The sequence below is a fragment of the Anthonomus grandis genome, chromosome 2 (assembly GCF_022605725.1).
Source record: "Anthonomus grandis grandis chromosome 2, icAntGran1.3, whole genome shotgun sequence".
NCBI lineage: Eukaryota > Metazoa > Arthropoda > Insecta > Coleoptera > Curculionidae > Anthonomus > Anthonomus grandis.
In genome coordinates, this window is record NC_065547.1 from 12,831,035 (window position 1) to 12,854,394 (window position 23,360).

Here is a 23,360-nt window from a genome sequence, read left to right on the forward strand (position 1 = left end):
GATAGAACAATCCAAACAACTTATAGGCAGCCCACCCTTCAAGAAGGGTGAGAACATACTGGGCCTCTCCAGACAACAACTGCGAAGGGTCGCAGGGCTACTTACAGGCCATGCACCTATTTAACACGTCTACTTTTTCGGTAAGCTCCTTGGTCTTTGCCACCAAAAACTGCAAGGTATTGCTGATTTCACTGGCAAAATCCTGATCCAGAATATCGTCAACACGGCTTTTTTTTCTTGTGCGCTCACTTTTGCTACTTCCCTCACTTGACCCTACTTCACATACTTCACATTTCTAAGTGGCCTTTTTCATGTGAAAGCCGCGCATGTCAACATTTCCACACTTCTCATGGTAGTACTTTTTACACCCTGTACATTGGATAATATTTTTTATATCCTCAAACTGTTGTTTGTAATTTACGCAAAAACCTGAGGGATCTTCATCGAAAACCGTAGCCCCACCGGTCATTTTTCACAAATTTTTACCAAAACAAAAATTTTATTCAACAAAAATTTAAAATACGGTCACACCTCGGTACACTTATATGTTTACTTAATTTATTGTAAACACGCAACAAACGGTAGACCGCCCATCATACGTTTTAACCATCTCGCACCTCGACGACTAGAGTAGTAGTAAAGTAATAAAAGCATATTTTAAAGGATATTTTTTTCTACATTGAAAAATCATCAAATGGGCAAAAACTATTCGAGAAAAGTCCAATTTTGGTAAAATTCAAAGCAAAAAAAGCGCCTTTTTAAAATTTCTAAAAATTGACAACAAATAAAGTTTTTGGTAAATTTTATGAATTTTGCTTAAAGCAAAAAAGGGTTCTAATAAAGTTTCCGAAAATTGATAAAAATTGGCAGAAAAATCATTTTTTTGATTAAACTTATGAAGGGGTATTTTGTTATTTTTTTACTAAATTAAAAAATGACCAATTGATAAAAAAACGTAAAAATTCATAGCAAAAAAGCCTTTTTGTAACATTTCTAAAAATTGGGATAAAAAATAATTTTTGGCAAAACTCATATAACGACTGATTAAAAATATATTCAGAATAGAGAAAATGAGTTAAGTATCTTTTTTGCTTTAAATATATTATAATTCTTATTATTTTATATTTCACCAATTTCAAAAGATCACATATGAAAACAAAATATATACAAATAAATATCAAAATGTATAACTAAACTGTATAGTTAATAACCAAATCTATAAATCGCCTATAGGTTTAGCTACTTATTTTTAATTTTTGTGAATAATTTTAAGCGTAACGAAGCATTTTTTTTAATTTTATTTAAATTTCGGTAATAATTTTTAAATATTTTTCGCTTTTATAACATAAATGGCAAACTCTAACTGCAAAAATAAATAAAAACCCGTTTTTCTCATTGTTTGATCTTTGGGTTTTGAAAAAAATAATTAATAAACATTTTCGTGTTCACCTTTTTTGGCTGTAGTGGTCGGGGTAGGTAATAAAAAATTGGTGAACACTTTTTTCCGTAAAAGACCTTTAGGATGTTTTGATTGCAATATTAGATTTTGGCTTAATACCTTTAATAAAGCTTACATTTTTGGATGAACAAAATTAAATATAGGTACATTTACAAATTTAATAGGGGTAAAAAAACCACTCTCGTATGTATTTTAGGTCTATAAAAACCTACTAAAATTAATTTATTTAAATATAAGTACATTCAAAAAAAAACTCACATTTAAGGATTCTTTCGAGTTTTAAAGATATTTGACAAATTTCAATACACCTTGCCCACAAACAAAATAAGCCGTATTTATCCACCACTAATACAACTACCCATTTCAGCTTAATAAACAAGCCTATAAATCCCTTACACAAGTTCAAACATTCATAATAATTATGCCCGAAAATACCGTACCTAAGGCAATAAAAACACGAAATAATAGCGGGGTATTTCAGTTAACACGTACCAAAGCAGAATTAAACAATTCGGCTGCGGTCGCAAAAGCCAAACGCCGAACAAGTTTAGCCATAAATAATTGGCTATTAGCCACAATTATGGCGGTGGCCCGTTTAAATTATAGAGCTAGGCAATACATCGCCTTATTAATGCTACTGTTAACGTACCATATACCTGAGATGATAATTATTATTACAAGGGGAATTAACTGACGTACTTCCATTGAAAAATGCTGCCAGGAGCAGGCACGTTTTGGAAGCGAAAAACATTTAAAGTTATTAAAATTCATTAGTTCGTTTTTCGCAGAAATTATGTTTTTTTTTCGTTCGTTTTATTTTTAGCCATAAAGTTGGAATTTTGGCCGCTGGCTTATTTGCTTTATTGCTAAAATGCGGAAATGCACTTTTTTCTCTTTTTATAATAAAATATTTTTATATGTAATATTTTAATTGCTTATTATATTTCCGGTTACTCTAACATAATAATTTTTCTCTCTATTTCTCTGTTTAAAGATTTTAAAATTCATTATAATCTTTTCTTGTTTTTTTCAAGATATTAATTGCTTTTTCTGCCCCTTTTAAGAATCTGATGCAGATAAGAATTTATGAAAGTAAATTTTCCCAATAAATGATTTTTTTTCGATTTATCTTTAATAAGAATGCAGCTTATGATTTAAAAAAAATCATTCATTATTTCTGAATAATTTTTTTTAAATCAAAATATTTGAAGGGTACACGGAAAAAAGGGGGACAGTCAATTTTTAACTTATTTGAGAAAAGAAGTTTTTAAACTTTCAATCTAATGCTACTAAAAAAGTATTTTTATTAAAGTAATAATTGTTTTTTCGTGTTTAAAAGATTATATGGTGCTTCTAATAATCATACCATTTTCTAATAATATTTATGTTTTGATTGTTTAAAATTATGTTTTGTTAAACACTTACTAATTATTTTATGTAAACAGGGGGAATGTCAATAACTCAACAAGTTGGTATTTATTTTTCATGTTTAAAAAAATACAACGAAACTAACGAAAATATAAGTTATTACAGAAAAAATTAAAAATATGAAAAAATTAAAAAAACAACAAACTGCCACCGTCCGATGTCCCTTTGGAAAAGAAAATAAATGGCCTATTTTCTAGATTTTCGTATTGATGCCCCTTTTGCAACCGTGGGTTTGCTTTGTTTAGGCCGCTGCTTTGTAGATTCTGGTTTCGGAGTAGCCTTTTTTGGTTTTGGAGCCTTGCATGGAAGATGGGAATAAAACTTTTGAGCTTCCTCCTCACAGAATTTTTTAAGATCTTGAAGGTCCTTATACTTTTCAAACGTTATTGGCAACGGTTCTGTAAAGAAAGAGAAAGGATCTATGTAGTTTCAAAACAAAAGAAATTTCAATTAACTTAAAGACTGCATGTTGCCCTGACAAAGAAACGATAGGTATTCAATGTTCGTAAAACTAATCAAAAATAATAATATAGCTCACCTTGGTATGCAACGTCAGGAAGAATAATTTGTCCTGATTGTACTTCAGGATTATTTGAGCGTAGAACTAACTGAATCTGGTTTATTAATCACAGAACCATCCCAATGCCCATTGTACGTAAGTCTGTGTTTCAACATGCGTGGATGCTCCTTTTCAGCAATTAACTCCTTTATAGGCCTAGACTGAAATGGGCATTTCTTCAAGTAGTGTTGGTCTAAGAACTGAGTGCATCCACGAATAAAATTACTTTCAACTTCAGTTACACGAAAAGGCGATGGCTTTGAGCGAGCACCTTCAAATTCTTCAACCCATTCTTTAGGTAACTCAACCCATTTATTTTGGTTAATGTTAGCCATATTACGATCGCACTCCAGGTATGAGTGTCCCCTTATTGGAAAGTGCATTTTAATCTTTTCTAATCGTTTGGCATGGTGAACCAAATAATGAACAATCCGAAAAATTGTCCAATTTTTATTCTGGCCGCAGCAGGAGTCGCAAAAAATATCCAGTTCTTTAATGGCGGGATCAAGTTGCACCATTACAAAATAAAAAAGAAAAGAAGAAACTTCATTTGCATAAAAGTACGACTCGCCATTGGAAAGGACATGGATATTAAACATACAAAACGTCGATTGTCTTTTGTAATATACGTCGATTGTGGTAATATTCGGCACAGGTAAGTTCTTTTGGAAGTCCATTGCAATAGATTCTCGACTAATTGACTTCTGACTGTCTAACCGTGACTGGCGTTTTCGGGCATAGAATGTCTTGGCCTTTATCAGGTGTAGTTTGTTTTCTGTTGATAGCTTTCTTAATTTTCCCTCAGCTTCTAGTTTCTCCTTGCTACCATCGGGATAACTTTTGAGTCAATTTTCAATCGTACGAACTTCTGCAGCAAATTGGTCACAAGTGCTGCACGTATCTTGTCTAGGATACCCAAAACTTATATTAAAGTTTTCAATAAAAATTTTGCGGTATTTTTCGTACCACACTTTATTATCCGGGTACTTTATTTTGTACATATTGTACATTTTTGTGATATTCAACTCAGGTGGCAAATAGGTCCTCTTTGAGTCTTTAAGACTGTAATGACTTATTCGACCTTTAAAATACCCAATGTGGGTGCAAACTGCGTTAAAGGTGTCTTTAGTTATACGATTTCTTCGGTTTTGATGTTGACCACGACCGTCTTTAGGCTTACCACCTCTTTTAATGTATCGTTGAATAACTCCAGGTCCAATTTCGTGGATTGATGCCAGCAATTTTTTTTTAACGTCACTCATTCTCCCAAATATTTTCCGTTTCTTACTTGTCTTTGCTTGTTTATCGTCCACTTGACTATTCATATCTGTTTCTTCCATTATTTCAATAATTAAATTACGAAAACTAAAAAAAAATGTATGTACTGACGAAATAAAACGTTTTACGCTGCTTAGTATCGTCCAGATTCCAATCATAAATTCCAATGTTGCCAATTGACATTCCCCCTTCTTTTGCTGTTTCGGTTTGACATTCCCCCTTTTTCACGTGTATGCTATATTTTTAAACCGCGATAAAATCTTGACCATCCTCGTTATTGCAGTGCAATTTAGGCTGTAAAAAAGATCATATTGAAAGGTGCACCCAGCGATGCAAAACTGAAAAATGAAGAAAATTGACATTCTCCCTTTTTCCCGTGTACCCTTCATTTGGAATTGAATAAAAAAATTATATTAACTTTTAAATAAATAAGATAAGCTTAAAATATTGGAATAAAACTTAATTTAATTACATGTAAAAACGCAGTTAAAAGAGTTCATTTGAATTTACTTAAGGAACTTAAAGTTTTTTGTTGGAGATTTTCATCTCAAAGCTGAGCTCTATTTCTTATTTAGGCAATTTCAACTTTTCGTCATTTTTTTATTTTATTTCATAAGTTTCACCACGGTTGCCTTTTAAAAAATTGCGTTTTTAAAAATTCATCACAGGAGGAAAGGTCGCCACAAGTAGCAAAGGTGAGTGCATACGCTGGAAGGTTAACGTTTTTCATAAAAATGTGGAAGCCCTAAATTGTAATAGAACTATTCTCTCTTGGATAGAAGGATATACAATCCCTTTCCATATAGATCCTGTTCAGATTTATAAGCCTCGAACCAAAAAATTTACGACGTCGGAGAAAAAGTTCCTAGAAGGCGCCATTAAAAAATTGCAGGCGCAGGGTTTAATAAGCCGTTGTACTCAAGTAGAAAATCAATTTTTATCTTCCATTTCCCTGGTACCGAAATCAGATGGCAGAAAACGCTTTATATTGAATTTAAAACAACTTTATAAGTTTATTGACAAGCCACCACATTTTAAATTAGAAAATTATAAGCCTGTTAAGGATCTATTATTTAGGAATTGCTTTATGGTTACAGTCGATCTAAAAGATGGTATGCCAATGGGCCTTTCAACAGCTCCTTATATATTTACTAACTTGTTTAAACCAGTCATTAATAAGCTTAGATCAATGGGAATTATATGCATAATATATTTAGATGATATTTTGATAATAGGCAAGACTGCGTTAGAAACAAAAAATGGTGTTCGGGAAGTTATTGGTTTATTAGTAAAATTGGGGTTTATTATTAATTATAAAAAATGTAAGTTAATTCCAACAAATATCTGTAAGTATTTAGGTTTATAACAGTCAGAGTCTTACCTTAGAGTTGCCCAGAGAAAAGAAAATAAACATAATGAAAATGGTTAAAAAGTTAAGGTATAAATCATTAATTTCTATTCGAGAGTTTTCATTCAAAGGTGATTGGTATGATCGTTGCAGCCTGCCCGGCAACTAAGTATGGATGGGTTTATGTTAAACGGCTAGAACGGGAAAAATATTTGGCTCTTGCTTGAGTCGGAACTTCCAACGCTAAAATCAGAGTTACTACACTGATTAAAAGTGTTATAAAATGGTGGGAAAACAATGTTTTAAACTCTAAGAGTAATGTAAATATACAAACTTTTGTAAATATTCACTGACGCTTCAAAATCGGTAAAAATATTTAAAAGAAAATCCAATTTTCCATCGAATATTTTAAACTAAAAAAAAGGATTTTTTAATAATTTTAAATTTTTTACCTTCACGACTACAGCTAAAACTGCCAAAAATGTATTTTTTTATCAAATTCTTCATTATTTTAATAAGTATTATTATGCCATAAAAAACTTAATTTAAAAAATAATAATGTTGCATTTATTGAAAATTTATAAAAATTTAAATTCTTTTTATATTATTATTTACTAAACTCTACATTAAATATTTTTTAAATTACATTACGCCATAAAAATTTCAAATTACAAAAAATATTCTTCATGTGACCTACAGCTTGAGAGCTTGCCTTCATATTAAGCGCACCGAAAATTATTCAAAAACTATTAATAAAGTTATAAAATAATATTAAGAAAATGTACCTCGTCCCGTTTAAAATTATGCACCAAATCAAAAATACCTGTTTGAAATTTAAAAAAAGTTTCGATTGCATAAATTTCCCGGAAAATTGGGTAACGTTTAAGCCAAAATTAAAATGCAAAACAGTTTAATTAAGTCAAAGGAATGTAAAATAGATTGCGGTAGACGAGCAACGACGCGAAGCTTCCAGCTCATAAGAAAAGCCATTTAGGGAATTTCGGGTATACCTTGCTGCGCCATTATTATGCTCCGCTGCCTTTAATGCTATTCATGATTGATTTACCACATAAAAGCCATAAAGGTAATATAAATTTATTGATGTATCTACTTCTTTTAGGTAAACATCGTAAATCTTCTTTAAATATATGTAAATTTATTTTTCTTATCTGATTAGCAGGGATGTTTCCTGATGTTTCCAATTGTGCCAGACCCAATTTGGTTACGATAAGCTACTTTAAATGGCTTTTCACATGCTATTCAGTTGTTTGTTAAAGAGTACTGAATTAAAATCATTTGTTTTTTTCTTAGGCTATTATGTGTTTGCTGACATATTTTAATGGATAAATAATTAATTGATACAGTATCGATTTATCTGCGATAGGTGCCGGACGGTTAACTGCTTCGAGAGATAATGACGCGTATTTAAAATGACTTCGGTTTTTATAAATAATAGTGGCTCTTTAAATAGGATTAAATTTAGCAGCAATTCTGTGAGTTGTATCTATTTCAATTTAAATAAAAACAATTATCACGCCGCTTACCCTCTTACCTTCCCAAGATAAAATTATATCAGAAAAAATAAATAACATTGATTTTAATCTAAGATATAGATTGAATAGTGAAGGCCGATTTATCATATATGTTGAGCATAAATACTTAAATTTTGGAAAGTTACATCCACTTAAAATAAGCGGAAAATTCCTTAATCTAGGAGGAGACGAGAAATATATTAATCATATTAATCCAGTAGGTCATAATAGGGTACAGATTGTTTGTCAATCTGCTTTAGGTGCAAACAAAGTTGTAGTTAACCCAGTATTTGAAGTAAATGATTTAGTTGCTTATATTCCTTCATATTTAATACAAAAAAAGGTCTTATCAGAGGAGTAGATACTTCATATTCGGAAGAAAGTCTATTTAGTGCTATTAAGTCTTCAATCCCTATAAAATCACTGCAAAGAAGATACAAAACTATTTTAAATGACGAAGGTAAAACGGTTAGGGTTCCTAAACAACAAATTTTTGTAACTTTTGATAATCTTCAACTGCCTCAATATATAAATATTTACAAACTAAGATATGAAGTAAAAACGTGGTACAGTCCAGTTACGATATGTTTTAACTGCCTTAATTTTGGACATACAAATAAACAATGCCGAGGAAAGAAACGATGTAAAAATTACTCAGTAATTATAACAGACAATGAATGTACAAATTGCAATACCTTTTGCATCCACTGTAAATTAATTGAACATTCTTTAACTAGCAAACAATGTCAAAATTACCAAAGACAAAAAAAAGTCAATGAAGCCATGGCCAATTTAAACATTTCATTTAAAGAAGCCGAAAAAATCATCGAAATGCCCTCGTATTCAAGTCTAGTGCAAAAAAATAAATTTGCGCCTTTCTAAACTATCAATCAAGACAATTTTCCTGAATTACGCAACAAATACAATCACAAACATGCCCACAACATTAACAATATATCACTTTCGCAACCTACTCCTTCTAAAAACATAAATAATCCATTATTTTACTCCCAGCCAATTATTGACAATAGTAATTCAAATAAAAAACGGCGGCTTCAGGATAGAAGCCCTAATTATGAACCTATTCGAAGTGATTTCGATTGGTCTTATATCGGTTCCCCTTTAATTGAAATAAATCAAAAACAATCTAAAGAAAATGTAAAACAACTGAAACACAAAATACATGAAAACATTAAAAATGGATTAAGTCAATCTCTCAATTCTAACACCATTACTAATATTCCAGAAATTCTTAAATGTGTTAGTGATATTGTAAACGATACTCTAGTTAATATTATTGATGAAATATGGCTAATAAAAGACAACAACTAAATATAATACAGTGAAATGCTAGATCTGCTTACTCTAATCATAACCATTTAAAAAACCTTATTATTGACACCAAGTGTACAGACGCTATACTATTATGTGAAACTTGGTATAAGCCAGAATATAAAATTCGATTTAAAGGGTATAATATCATAGGAAAAGATAGGGTTCAAGGTAAGGGCGGAGTAGCAATTTTTTTTTTTAATTCAATACCTAATAAAATAATTGACTTTGTAAATTTAGCAAATAATAATCTAGAATTGTGTGGAGTTAACATTATGTTTAACAAAAAGAAAATCTCGTTAGTATCTATTTATAGACCTCCCAATGTTCAGGTATCTACTATCGACTACGAACGAATATTCTCACAATTAAAGGAGCATTGTATTATAGGTGGGGTTTTTAATGCCCATCATATAGCATGGGGTTCTGATACCTCTAATAATTTTGGTACTACACTAATAAACTCCTTAGATAATTTTCAGAATTTACTTATTAGGAGTCAAGGGCAAACAACCAGAGTTGGTGGTCCTAATCAGTGTAATTCTGCTATTGATATTACTATTATTTCATCCAATCTGATTCAAAATTCAGATTGGAAGATACTTCAGGATTCATATGGTTCAGACCATCTCCCAATTGTCTTGAATTTAAATAACGTTAACGTTAACAATACTAATAATTCTATACAGCATTTGGGTTGGAAACTTACACAAGCTAACTGGAATAACTATAGACACGAAATTGATCACAAAATGTCTTGTATAACAAATAAACCTGAATACGCTCATGAAATTATTAAACTTATTTCTAATATAATAACAGAAGTGGCTAATAAAATTTTCCCCAAAAGAAAAGCACAAAATAATAAGTATTATATTTCCTGGTGGGATGAAGAATGTCAAAACCTTTCAAATAAACGTAAACATATTTATAATTTTTACCATAAAAATAATAATTTAGAAAATTACATAGCATATAAAAAAATATCGGCCAAGTGCAAACTATACTTTAAAAAGAAGTCTAAAGAGAGCTGGATTAATTTTTATAGTAGTCTTAATGCTCAAAGCTCTCCAACAAAAATTTGGAATAGGGTAAACTGCATCCGGAAATCTTTGGTTGACAGTAATATAATGCCAGCAACTAATGATATTGCTGGTGAATTTTTAAATAAAGTAGCACCTATTTTGGTTTACCAAGATATCCCAAGAAAACAATCGGATAAAAACCATTATTTAAGCCAACCAATTTCATTTTCAGAATTTAACTTTCATCTTAAAAGACATAAAGATAAGAGTCCTGGTCCCGACAATATCACATACAGCATGTTGCTAAATCTTCCTAATTCTGCCAAACAATTTTTAATTAAAGCCTTTAATAGTGTTACTATTGATGGAGAAAGTATTAATTCCAAGTCAGCAATAGTTTTAATTAATAAGCCGGGTAAACCTGGTGAATTCAGACCAATAACTTTGTCCTCATGTATTAATTAATAAAACTCTTGAGCGAATTTTAAAAAGTCGTCTGGAGAGGTGGTGTGAGTCCAAATGCATCTTTCCGACCTATCAGTTTGACTTTCGTAGGGGTACGAGCATTAGCGATTGCTTAGCACATCTTGTTTCAGACATACAACAAACATACTCAGAAAATAGTTATTTGGGAGCATTATTTCTTGATATTCAAAGTGCTTATGAAAATGTTAATCTTTATATCTTGTGAGAAAAGCTTATTGGTTTAGGTGTTCCTGAAGGGTTTGCTCATAATCTTATTAATTTATTTACAAACAGAAATATTACCATAAAAACTAGTTATAATACAACAGATTATAGGACAACATCTGCAGGCCTACCTCAAGGTTCGGTCTTGAGCCCCTTACTTTTCAATCTTTATACAGCTGATTTTCACAAGCTGCAAATAAGATCTAAAATATTGTAATTTGCAGACGATTTTTGTATTTATTACACAGCATACGATATGCCAGCTTGTAAAAAGAATCTTAATCTATGTTATGTATATTTGTAATAAATATTTTCCAAGCCATGGATTTAGTATTTCTAGCAAAAAATCAGCCTTAGTAATTTTCACACGACACAATCTACAAATAAAAAATCAAATAATTTAAAGTAATACTACCCTTCCATGGATAAAAAAACTAAAATACCTTGGTGTATATTTAGACCAAAAATTGACATGGAATACCCATATAAATTATATCTTACAAAAAGCTGAAAAGAGCTTGAATATTTTAAAATCAGTCACTGCACGAAAATGGGGCTCTGATCTTAAGACATCTTTAATGTTCTATCAAGCATTTACTAAATCGTTGCTGGATAACGGCTCAATTTTTTATGGTTCTGCTACTAAAACGAGACTACTAAAGGTTGTTGAGACTAATGAGCTACCATTAGAGATAAGACGAAAAACTTTAGCAGAAAAACTTTTGATTAAAAATGTGCAATATCAGAATAAGCCACTAATAGCTAAAATACACAAACTAGGTATGTCTAATTTAACTAATAAATATTGGTTGAATAAAAACAGTCCATTGGCTGAAGCTTAAACTGAAACAAAATACCTCCATCAATTCATTAATGAAACAAATATACTATGGATGTACGAATTAGCTTTTGGGGTTAATTTTTTTGACCCCACAATAATATTTCCTACATTTACGAACTGTCATAAGGCCAATCAAACTATTCTTAAGGATACTTTGAGTAAATTTCAAAATTACTTAGAAATATACACAGATGCATCAAAAACTGCTGATGGTATAGGTTGTGCCTTTATTATTCCGAAAATTAATATTAAAAGCAAATATAAGTGTGAGGAATATGCTTCTATTTTTACTGCAGAGACATTAGCAATATTAAAGGCCCTGGAGTTTATTAGTGATGCTAATATAATTTCAAACTTTTTAATACATTCTGATTCAAAATCAGTTTTGCAATCATCAAAAAATGGACATAATTTTAAACACCCAGTTATTTTTAAGCTTCGAGAGGCTATCAGTAATCTTGATAAACATAATACTAAGGTAGCATTTATTTGGTTAGAAGGACACACAGGGTTGCTAGGAAATTAACTGGCAGAGAAAGAGGCCAAGGATGCAATTAAGACAGATAGGATTCTTTCCAAAGTACACTTTAGTGATATAGTTCCAATTATCCGAAAGAGGTCTTTAGAAACTTGGAAAAGAAAATATCTTGCATATTTAGCAAATACTTCAAATACATACACTTCAATAAAAGCGTCCCTTAGCAGTTATAGTATGGTTTCCAAATGTAACTTTCGAAGATATTTAACAACATCTTTCTTCAGATTTCTAGTGGGTCATGGTAATTTTAATAAATATTTACATAAATTAGGAATAAATGACTCATATATATGTAACTGTGATAACCAGTCAATTGATGATTTGAACCATATTTTATTTAAATAGAAAAATAATATGGACGCAGTGATGTTTCTGCATAATACATTGAAAGAGCTTGGCTTGCTTCCTATGTGTCATACTTCACTTATGGCAAACGTAATTTCCGACGATAGAATGAAGTCTATTTTTATGAAATGTTTGAAATTGTCCAAAAGGAAAATATAACTTGAACGTATATGCACTAGTTAATAATTTTAGTTACTTAGAGATCCCTTTGTTTTTTCCCTATTTCTTACCTACCTATCCGAGCCCCCCTATGTTCTGTTTTAAAAAATGTCCTGCATTGGCTCCAGGACAAGAAGCGTGTGGCCCTGTCTAAGATCCCTAGTATTAATCTTTCTTGCACTATTCCTTTTTTTGTACTCTTTTTATTAGATACAATGTCATACTACCCGATAGTATAATTATTTAAATACTATATTAGCAACCTGTTCTATAATGAATGAGTTTCTATATTGGAACACGTGGCTAAATGTGCCAAGCGCAAGGCCAAAAAAGGAAAAGAAAATTAATTGATACAAAATAATTACTAAAAAATTATGAATATGAATCATTGTTAGAGCTAAATAAATGTATTCTTTTAAGACCCGATATATAAGCTTATATATAGGATATATCACAAGTAAAATTAAATATAAGATATAGAAATTAAAAATTAAATTTAATTTTCATTTAATTAGCTAATAAATAAATTAATATAATTAGGAGAAATTCATTTAAATTTAAAAAATATTGAAAGTTAGTAAATTTTTAATACTTTTAATGCTGAGTCGAATTCTAAGCATAAAATGGAAAAAATTATATAAAAATGTCCTTATTTTAGACTGTTGAAATTTTTTGGCAGTTTTGATTTAAAAATATAAAATCTGAACTGTTTTACACAACAATTTTTTATATAATATTATATAATTATAATTTTTAGTTAGGAATATTTATCTCTATTAATTTTTCAATATCACTGCATTTTTGTAGCTAAATTTGTATTTATTTTTTTTTATCAGCACAATTCTTCTTAATAAGAAACTAACCAAATTACACATTTTATAAATAAAACTTGCTAGTACCTTATAATGACATTAAAAAAATAAAGCAAGCCTAACTTTATAAAATAAAATTTAATAATTTTATTTATGTAAATTAAACTTACAATAACAAAAATTACCATTTATCTAACGTTACACAGAAGTATTCAATTCAATTGACAAGCAAAGAAGTTCATTTGTTATGAGATATTTATCCAGTTTACCAGTACTAATAAATATACTTAATACGTCTCAAAATAAAATTAGTTTAAATCTGTGCATAATCTAACTGCATATGCGGCACATTTTAATCTTAACACGTTAGGGTGAAAACATGGGAGATGTTTTTTTCCCAAAACTATGACATAGATCCAATTATTCAATTTTATTTAATTTTTTATAACTTTTTAAATAAAATGAGTTTCAAAAAGTAATAAAAAACGTTTATTTAATCTACGAAATAGAGTATTGTTTTAAATATTTATTATATTGATAATATAGTTTCTTATAATAATTCCTATACTATTTTATTCCTTATTTTCATATTATATATTTTTTTGTTTTTCTATTTCTATATAAAATAGAAAAAATTATGGAGTGTATTAGATTAAAACAAAATAAATTTTAGAAATGTCAAAAATGCATTTTTTACCGTCCTTTCTTTTTTTTTTATTTAATCATTTTCTTCGAATTTTTTTGATTCTTTTCTATATTAAATTTAAAATATTGACTTATCAAATTGCTCTTAGATTAGGATTTTTTCTACTAATATAATACCTATATTTTTTTCTTTTATTTTTAAAACCAAATTACACGTTTTATAGATACCTCTAAATAATCTTATTTTTTTCGAAAATCATGTTTTTTTATTTTTTTTTTATTTTTTATATTTAAAAAAATTACTTTCATTGTATTTACTTTTAATGGTAAAAGCAAATTCAAAAAATACTAAATACTAATAAACTTGCCAGTACCTTATAATGAAATAAAAAAAAAGGAAAATGCTTAATTATATAAAATAAATTTTAATAATTTTTATTTATATTAAACTTACTATATATCTAACATTATAAAGAAGTATCCAATTTAATTCACAAACAAAGAAGTTCTTTTATTACGAAATGTTTGTTTAGTGCACCAGTACTAATAAATATACTTAATCTAAAATACAATTAGTTTTAATCTGCGCATAACCTAACTGCATATAAGACACAATTTAATTTTATCACGTTAGGTTAAAATTGTGGGAGATGTTTTTTTCACCAAAACTATAGATCAAAATATTTAATTTTATTTAAATGTTAATAACTTTTTTAATGAAATAAGTCCTAAAAAGTAATACAAAATGTTTATTTATTCTACGAGGAAGTTATAAAATATTACTTAACATTATATTAATTCCCATTTTATTTTATTATTTTATACTACTTTATTCCTTATTTTCATATTTGAATTTTCTTTAGTTTTTTCTATTTCTATGTAAAATAGAAAAAATTATGGACTGTATTAAATTCAAAGAAAATGAATTTTAAAATTGTCTTGAAAGAACATTGTCAACAAAAAATGAAAAAAAACATTTTTTCTCTTTATTTCTTTTTTTTTTCATTATTTTAATCGATTTTTTTGGCCCTTTTGTATCTTTAATTTAAAACATTAATTTATCAAATTAATTGCTCTCACATTCGGATTTCTTCCATTCAATTCAATTCACAAAGAAAAAAGTTTATTTAATACGAAATATTTATCCAGTTCACCAGTACGAATACATCTTAAAATAAAATCACTTAAACTGCGCATAACCTAACTGCAAATGGGACACATCCTATCATGTTAAAATAAAAACGTAGGAGATGTTTTTTCCCCAAAACTATGATATATAAATAACTATGTAATTTTATTTAATTTTTAATAAGTTTTTTAATGGAGTGAGTTTCAAAAAGAAATAAAAAAAAGGAAATTATTTATTTATTCTACGAGGAAGTAATAAAATATTATTTCACATTATATTAATTCCTATTCCTTTTTAATATTTTATACTTCTTTCTTCCTTATTTTCATGTTCTAATTCATGCTTTTATTAGTTTTTTCTATGTAACATAAAAAATATGGACTGTATTAAATTCAAACAAAACAAATTTTAGAATTGTCAAAAAAGACATTTTTCTCCTTCTTTTACTTTTTTTTAATTTAATTATTTTCTTCGAATTTTTTTAATTCCTTGGTATTTTAAATTTAAAGTAATAACTGATCAAATTGCTTTTATATTAGGATTTATTTTATCAATATAATTACTATATCTTTCTGTCTATTATACACTTTTGAATTTTCTTCTTTTTACGATCCGACATTCTCAATTACCAAAATATTTTAAAAGGTTTAAAAATAAAATGCGACGTAAAATAATTAAAATTATGAATTAATCAATTAACTAGTGATATTCACATAATTGTCAATACTTCTATTTTTTTTTTTTATTTTTTTTTAACCAAACAAAATTAAGCAATTTCCATTTTCAGAAATTCTATTTAATTTTATTATTTATAAATTAAATAAATTGATATTGGAATAAACTAAGAATCTACAAATAAAGATAAAACCTTAGCAGTGGTAAAAATTAATCAAAAACTTGACATATTTTAAAATGTGTTCTATAACTATATATACTATTATAACTAACGTACTAGTAGTCTAACAGCTAAAATAGACACATTAACAATAAATACTAGACATACGTAAAAATAAAGCAAAGTAGGTTTTTTATAGCAAAATTAAAAGTTATAATATGAATAAATGCATTTAAAACGAAACCTACCTATATGCACTAAAAATATATTATTAAAATAAATCCATGGGACCTATGAGTTTTAATAATTGATCCAATTTAACTAAGAGTGATAAAGTTTTACTGAAGTTTTGTCAACATTCAGGGTTAAAAGTCCAATCGGTGTGGTATAGGCAATAAGTACGATCGTATCCATTTAAGTTATGCATTAATTAAAAAACACTTTGTTTTACAAGAGTATTAATTTTACTTTTAATTTTTGCCTAATGAGTATAGTGAAAAAAAGATTTTTTTTAATCTGTCCACTTTTGAACATTTCCTTAGCAACTTTTATAAGTTGTTTCCTAAGCAACTTAAAATGGGTGAAGCCTGTGATTAACTAAATTAAATCTTGATTATAAATTCGTTGCTACTAAATACCCAGGGTAGTATAAAAGCTTCGAAATATTTCTCTAAACGCCCCTCCTCTTAATTGCAACATCGGTTCGCGAGGCGAAAAGTTCCTTCCTGGCAATGTTTAAGACCCCGGGACAAAAGTGCACAACGAGTCAATAAATAAGAAACTATCGGAGCAATAAAACTTTTAACAAGCTACAAGATTTCCTACTTCGGCGATCGGGCCGGACTCTCACGTTTCGCTCCCCCTATCTTAAGTTCTTTAAAAATAAAAAGTTTACCAAACTGAAGGCTACTTCTCGCCAGACTTTTGTATCTGCACCGAGAACCTATTGGGAAATTCATTCTATTAAAGATGAATTACACCTAAAACTCGTATTAATTTAATTTATCTAGATAATTTAATATAGGTGAAAGGTTTAGTTTGAGTACATCTAACTCAGCAACAACAATCTGGTTTTAATGGCATTCTATTGTTTCAAATCAGGATTAACCTCCATCCATTTAGTTTCTAATGGTTACTTTAATTAATTATGTAAGGATAGGTGCTGGGGAGGCCCAAATCGAATTGGGATTATCAAATTGAATTTCTCCCGGATTTTTCATTTTGTTATGTGAGGCAGAGAAGGAAATCCAATACAACAAATACTTTTCCAATAATCTAAAAACGTTCTTATCTCGTATATCTAGGTCTTATCTATGTGGGACAAGGCAGTTTTATTCGTTACCCTTTTTTTATGCTGTTTCCATCTTATCGCTAAAGCTTATTTATATTGCCTTTTATTAGGGCTATCGGGGGTTATTGGGGTTCTGATTGAAGCACAGGCATCTTTTTTTGTTAAATATATATTGAATTTTTATTTGAGTCTCTTTAATAATTGAGGTCAGTTTTCGATATTTGTTTATTACATATAAATATTACAAGTTTTTAATAAAAAATTTAAAACCCATTTATAAAAAGCCATACTTTTTTTTAACAAACTAATTTGAAAATTGTAAATGAGAACTTTTTTTGTATTTAAAAATATCAAAATTAATTCAGATTAAACGAATTGCATAAATACGAAATTAAAAGATGTGTAATGTAAACAAAATGTATGTTAGAGTTTTGTTGTAAATGCCTAGAATTCAATATTTTAAACCGCATTTAACATGTACGAATTCAGTTAAACAAAGTGTTAATAGTTAAACAAGTGTTAATATCCATTTAAGTTATGCATATCTTAAAAAAAATAGAAATCTTCGAATAGCATCCTTTTGATCCAAATTTCATTCATTCATTTTTTTTAATACTAGATTATTATTTAAATTTTAGGAATGTTTATTTTATTTAATTACGTTAATTATTGGCTTACCAATATTTAAATATTACTTTTACATTTTTAAGTTGTTTTCCTTTTTTTTTGGGTTTGTAGAGATTTTATTTTTAGTGGGTATTTTAATATTTAAGCTATTTTTTGTTCCTTAATATATTTAATTTTAATTTACTTGTTCGACTTCAAATTTTAAATAATATCTTTATTTAGCAAGAAGCTACATTCAATAAAAACATGTACATCAAACTAAAAGTGTAAATTGGCTATAACTGTATCAGGACACTCCGGTTTGTCCATGGATGGTCTCGGTAATCCAGAAACAGCATCCCGGTTCCAGAAATATCCTGTCAGAGGTAGACCATAAATTAAAACTAGACTTAACCTAAACATTATTTCCTTGCCCTACTTATTAATAGCACGGTTAATTATTGTTTGCCTTATAATAATAAAAATAATGTCGACTCAGGTTGATCGAGTCGGTTCGGTTGCAATCAGCCGATGACACACATTTGGAACTTGGTTGACCTTGCCGACTAGATACATTGGCCCCCCCGTGTAATACTTAGAAATGCTTCGGTAGTTCCAAGAAGCTGTAACCAGTATCCCGGTTGGCCCAAAAATACCCAGTGAACAGATAAACCAACAATTAAGATGATGATTGGAGCGGAAAAAATGCATACTATAGTAAAACTTAATAAACTACATAATTAAAATAAAATAATAAAACAACAAACACAATTTTACTTATTCATAATAAATTTTCTCAAGAGCCCTCTGAATTGATTTAAAGTAAAACAATTTTTGATGTTAGCAGGCAAGTTGTTAAATAGTATTAAAGCTTTGTATAGAACTGAATTATGCATTTGGGTTGTGTTACATCTGTCGACTAGTATGAAGTCTATACGATTTATCGTATTATAGTTATGTATATCTCCAAAAACTCTTAATTTATTACAAATAAAATCGGGGAGCATCTGATGTCTTAATTTAAAAATAAACAAATAAACGTTATACAAAATTCTTTGATGTACAGACAACATATCTAGGACACCCAACATAGAGATAACAGGCGTGTAACGATTACAATTTAGAATCAGTCTCATAGCTCTATTTTGAATTCTTTCCAGTTGGTCAATTCTATACTGTGGCAAGTTAAACAATAATGTTGAACAGAACTGTAAATGAGGAAGAGCAATGGCGTTGTAAAATTTTAATTTGATGTACATTGACAAATTTTTTCCAATTCTTGTGATAAATCCAACTTTTTTTGAAAATTTTCTCATTACATAATCTGCATGAGCATGGAAATTCAGATTGGCATCCAAAATTGTTCCCAAATATTTAATTTCTTTGTCGTACAACATACTTTCCTCATTCACAGAAATCTGTACATTGCCCATGTCTATAGAACTTAATCTAGATCTCTTGCCAAATATGCAAAACTTGGATTTACTTGCATTTAAACTTAGTTTATTTCTACAGAGCCAGATGAATAAGTTATTGAGTTCAACGTTCATGACCTGTTGTAGTTGATGAATATCTTTACCCACCACATATAACATTGTATCGTCCGCAAACAACACCACATTACACCCCCGCACTACCTCCACCATATCGTTGACATACAATAAAAATAGTAAGGGGCCCAAGACCGTTCCCTGCGGCATACCATGCTTCACATTAATACTTTTAGATGAACTATTTTTGTACATGACTCGCTGAACTCTACCACTTAGATAAGATTGAAACCACTTCAATACATTATGTTTAAGGCCTAACCATTCTAATTTCCTAATTATCATTTCTTTACTCACGGTTTCAAACGCTCTCTTAAAATCCAAAAATACAGCAAGTACTAGATTATCAGAGTCAAGGGCCCTGAGAAAATTATCAACTATATTAATAATGACAGACTCACATGAATGATTCTCACGGAACCCCGATTGGTTAGGCACAACTATTTTATTTATAGTACAATGTTCGAGTAGCTGTTCCTTAACACATAATTCAAGGAGCTTCTCATAAATAGGTACGGTGTTAATTGGCCGAATTTCATTACACAATTTAGTGTTTTGCACTTTTGGAACAGGAACAACAGTAGAAAGTTTCCCGGCTTGCGGAAAAATCCCAGTACTTAAGGATGTATTGATAATATCCAAAAGACGATCACCCACAACATAAGCAACATCGCAAAGAACCTGCTTAGAGATGCCACTCTCCCCACCACCAACGTTTTTTAGATTTTTAAGTATTTCCTTCATTTTAGTCATCGAAACTTTATTAAATTGTGTCAAGGTTTTCTGGACTGAAGGTGGTTCAATGAAATATGTTTGGCCATTTGCTGCTGGTGGAATATCTGCAAGAATAAGATCAATACTATTTACGAAATATTTATTAAATCTATGTGTAATATCATCCTCCTGTGTAATGATTTCATTTTCAAACTTTATTTCATTAGGCATGTTTTGGCTTTTTCCTGGCAAAAGCGTCTTCAGATTTTTCGAGAGTTCTTTTTGATTATTTTTATTTAGATCTATGGTATTCGCAAAAAATCTATCCTTTTCTACTCTTATCTTGCTTACTATGTTATTTCTTATAGCTTTATATTCATTCCAAACGTTATCGTTATTTTCTATGGCAGCCCTTTTATATAATCGATCCCTTTCCTGCATTTGCTCCCTTATATCTTGAGTTATCCATTTTTTATTGACATATTTCTGTTTTTGCACAATTTTAATTCTTGGGCACATACTGTCAAGAATTGTTTTAATATCTCTGACAAAAGTATTAGCTAGTAAGTCAACATCTGAACTATTTCTATTCCAATTGCATGTAAGCAGTTCTTCCTGAAGTTTATGGCATTTGTAGGTCTTAAAAGACCTAGTATAACTTACTACATCCATTGGCTGTTCCTTTGATTGATCCATAGAAATTGATATAATAGAATGGTCACAAATTTTAGGAGTTTGATGGACTTTATGCGAGAGAGATTTGTCATTTGAAATTAAATAATCGATCAGAGTCTGACTTCTTTGGACTATTCTAGTTGGAGTCTTAATTATTTGACTAAACTCATTGGTATAAATGATACTTAATAATTTGTTACTATAAAAATTGTTTTTTAATAAATCAAAATTAAAATCCCCAAGGATAATGTTGGTGCCATTAAATCCACTAACCTGCTCTAAATATCCCCCAAAAAACTCTATAAATTTGGCATCTTGTTTCTGAGGCGAATGGTACAAAACAGAGCACAAATATTTACCTCCACCCATAGATATCTCAAAAGACAACAACCAGACATAATCATCAATAGACAATACAGACCCCACCTTATATCTAATATCGTTTCTAATAAGGGCCAAGACCCCACCTGTTCTACTGTTGTTACTAGTGCATTGCTCCAAACTGTACCCATCAATAATCAACTCACATGGCTCAATAACCGTGGTTACGTGAGTCTCACTCAAAAGCAAGATCTTAGGCCTCCAGTCATTTACTAGTAAAATAATGTTATCTTTGTTGTTTAGATAACCTTGGCAATTAAAATATACAATGTTGGTGTTAAGTGCAATATTTAGGTCTAATTGCTACTTAATATATTTATTCCTTTGTAACTCTTCAATTCGCTTATAGGAATCACAACTAGTTACATCCCAAGAAACATGATTGACGTTTAGCCTAAGACCATACTTTTCATTAGATACTACACAATTGATACACTTAACGCTACATTCTTTAACGTCATGGGATCCACTACACTTTGCACACACTTTATTTTCTTTACACTCTTTCAGTAAATGACCATACCGACAGCACTTGAAACACCTTCGGATACCATATTCGTTGAAGACAGGACAACGGTTCCAACCAATGTTCATTTTCTCCTTTTCAATAAACACTGCATATGTGGTAGCATCAACTTCCAAGATCATATTGAACTTTTTGTTTACGATTTTAGTTTTTCTCACAATTTGAATTTTCCGGTTTGGAGATTCTGGAACATTATTTTGACTCTTTATTTTGGCCAAAATTTCATTATCTGATAGGTTGTACTCAGACTCATTAATGCCCACCACCTTAATCCTGTGCTCTAAAAGTTTTGGTACCTCAACACTGTAGTTGTCACCCATGTTGTTCTGGATCTGCGACTGTATCGAAGTTAGCTCCTTCTCATTGCCACACTTAATGATAGCGCTGCCTTTGGTTGCTTTTCCTAGAGATAAACCGGCTCCAATAACAGTAGTATTGACTTTCTTTCTCAAATCCTCCTTCACTTGCTTTACATCTTTCTCCGGACACTTTTGCTTTACAACCAAAACTTTGCTATCATTTTTGGTGCCTATTGCTGCAGCATATGACAACTTGGAGTTCACACTTGATGGGGCTGTTGACGGCTTACATTCCTTCAGGCTGGCAATTTCACGTTTCAAATTCTGGTTTTTGTTTAACAGGAGATCGACTTTTTGATTTAACTCGTTAGTTTTACTGACTAAGAGCTGCAAGGTGGCCATAATATCTCCCACATTATCTAAATCAATAACAATATCATCTGTGCGGCTTCTTTTCCTAGCACGCTCTGTTTTGTATGCACCATCACTAGATGCAGAGGGATCACACGATTCACATTTCCATGTCGATTTTCTCAAATGAAAACCGCGCATGTCAACATTAACACACTTTCCATGAAAATACTTAGCACACCTGGTATATAGTATTCTTTATTTTATTATTTACGTAACTTTCTAATTATTTCCATTCTTTTTTTTTGCAAATAAAAAAGTTTATTCTAAAATTCAACTTTAAAAATAAAGTTTAAAAGTATAAAAAAATAATTAAAAATGAATTCAATAAAATGTTATAAAATTGTATAAATAAAAATTTTAATTTGCAGAAATTCTTGGAATAATTTAGGATCTTATAAGTTTTTTTAATTCTACTAAAACTATTTTTAAAATTTTTTTTTTCTTTTTTAAATTTTTTTTTCTTTATTTAAAAAATGTATTAAAAATAACTTATTGTTATTATTTAATTATTATCTTTTGTGAATTTTACTGTGCATTTTTTTTTAATTTACTTTACTGTAACTTAATATTTTTAGGTTATTAAATTAAATTTACTGTACTCTGTGGAATTTTTACTTTTGAGTTCTTTTTTTTTTAATATAATTAAATTTTATCTTTTCTGACCTCGTATATTTAATTCTTAATTTCTTCATCTAATTTTGATTTTAATAATAAAATATTTTTTTTACAAAATAAAAATTTGTTGTCATATAAAGTATAAAAGTAAAAATTTCTCCACAAAAAAAAACATTAATAGGTTATAAAACCATATAAAAAAGAAATTCTTCAGACATTATAGGAATACTTTAAGAATTTGTTAATTTTTAAGAATTTTTAGAAGAAGAAATTTTTAAGAAATCCTTAAAAAAATAATCTTAAAAATGTAAACAAAAATAAATAAAAGATATAT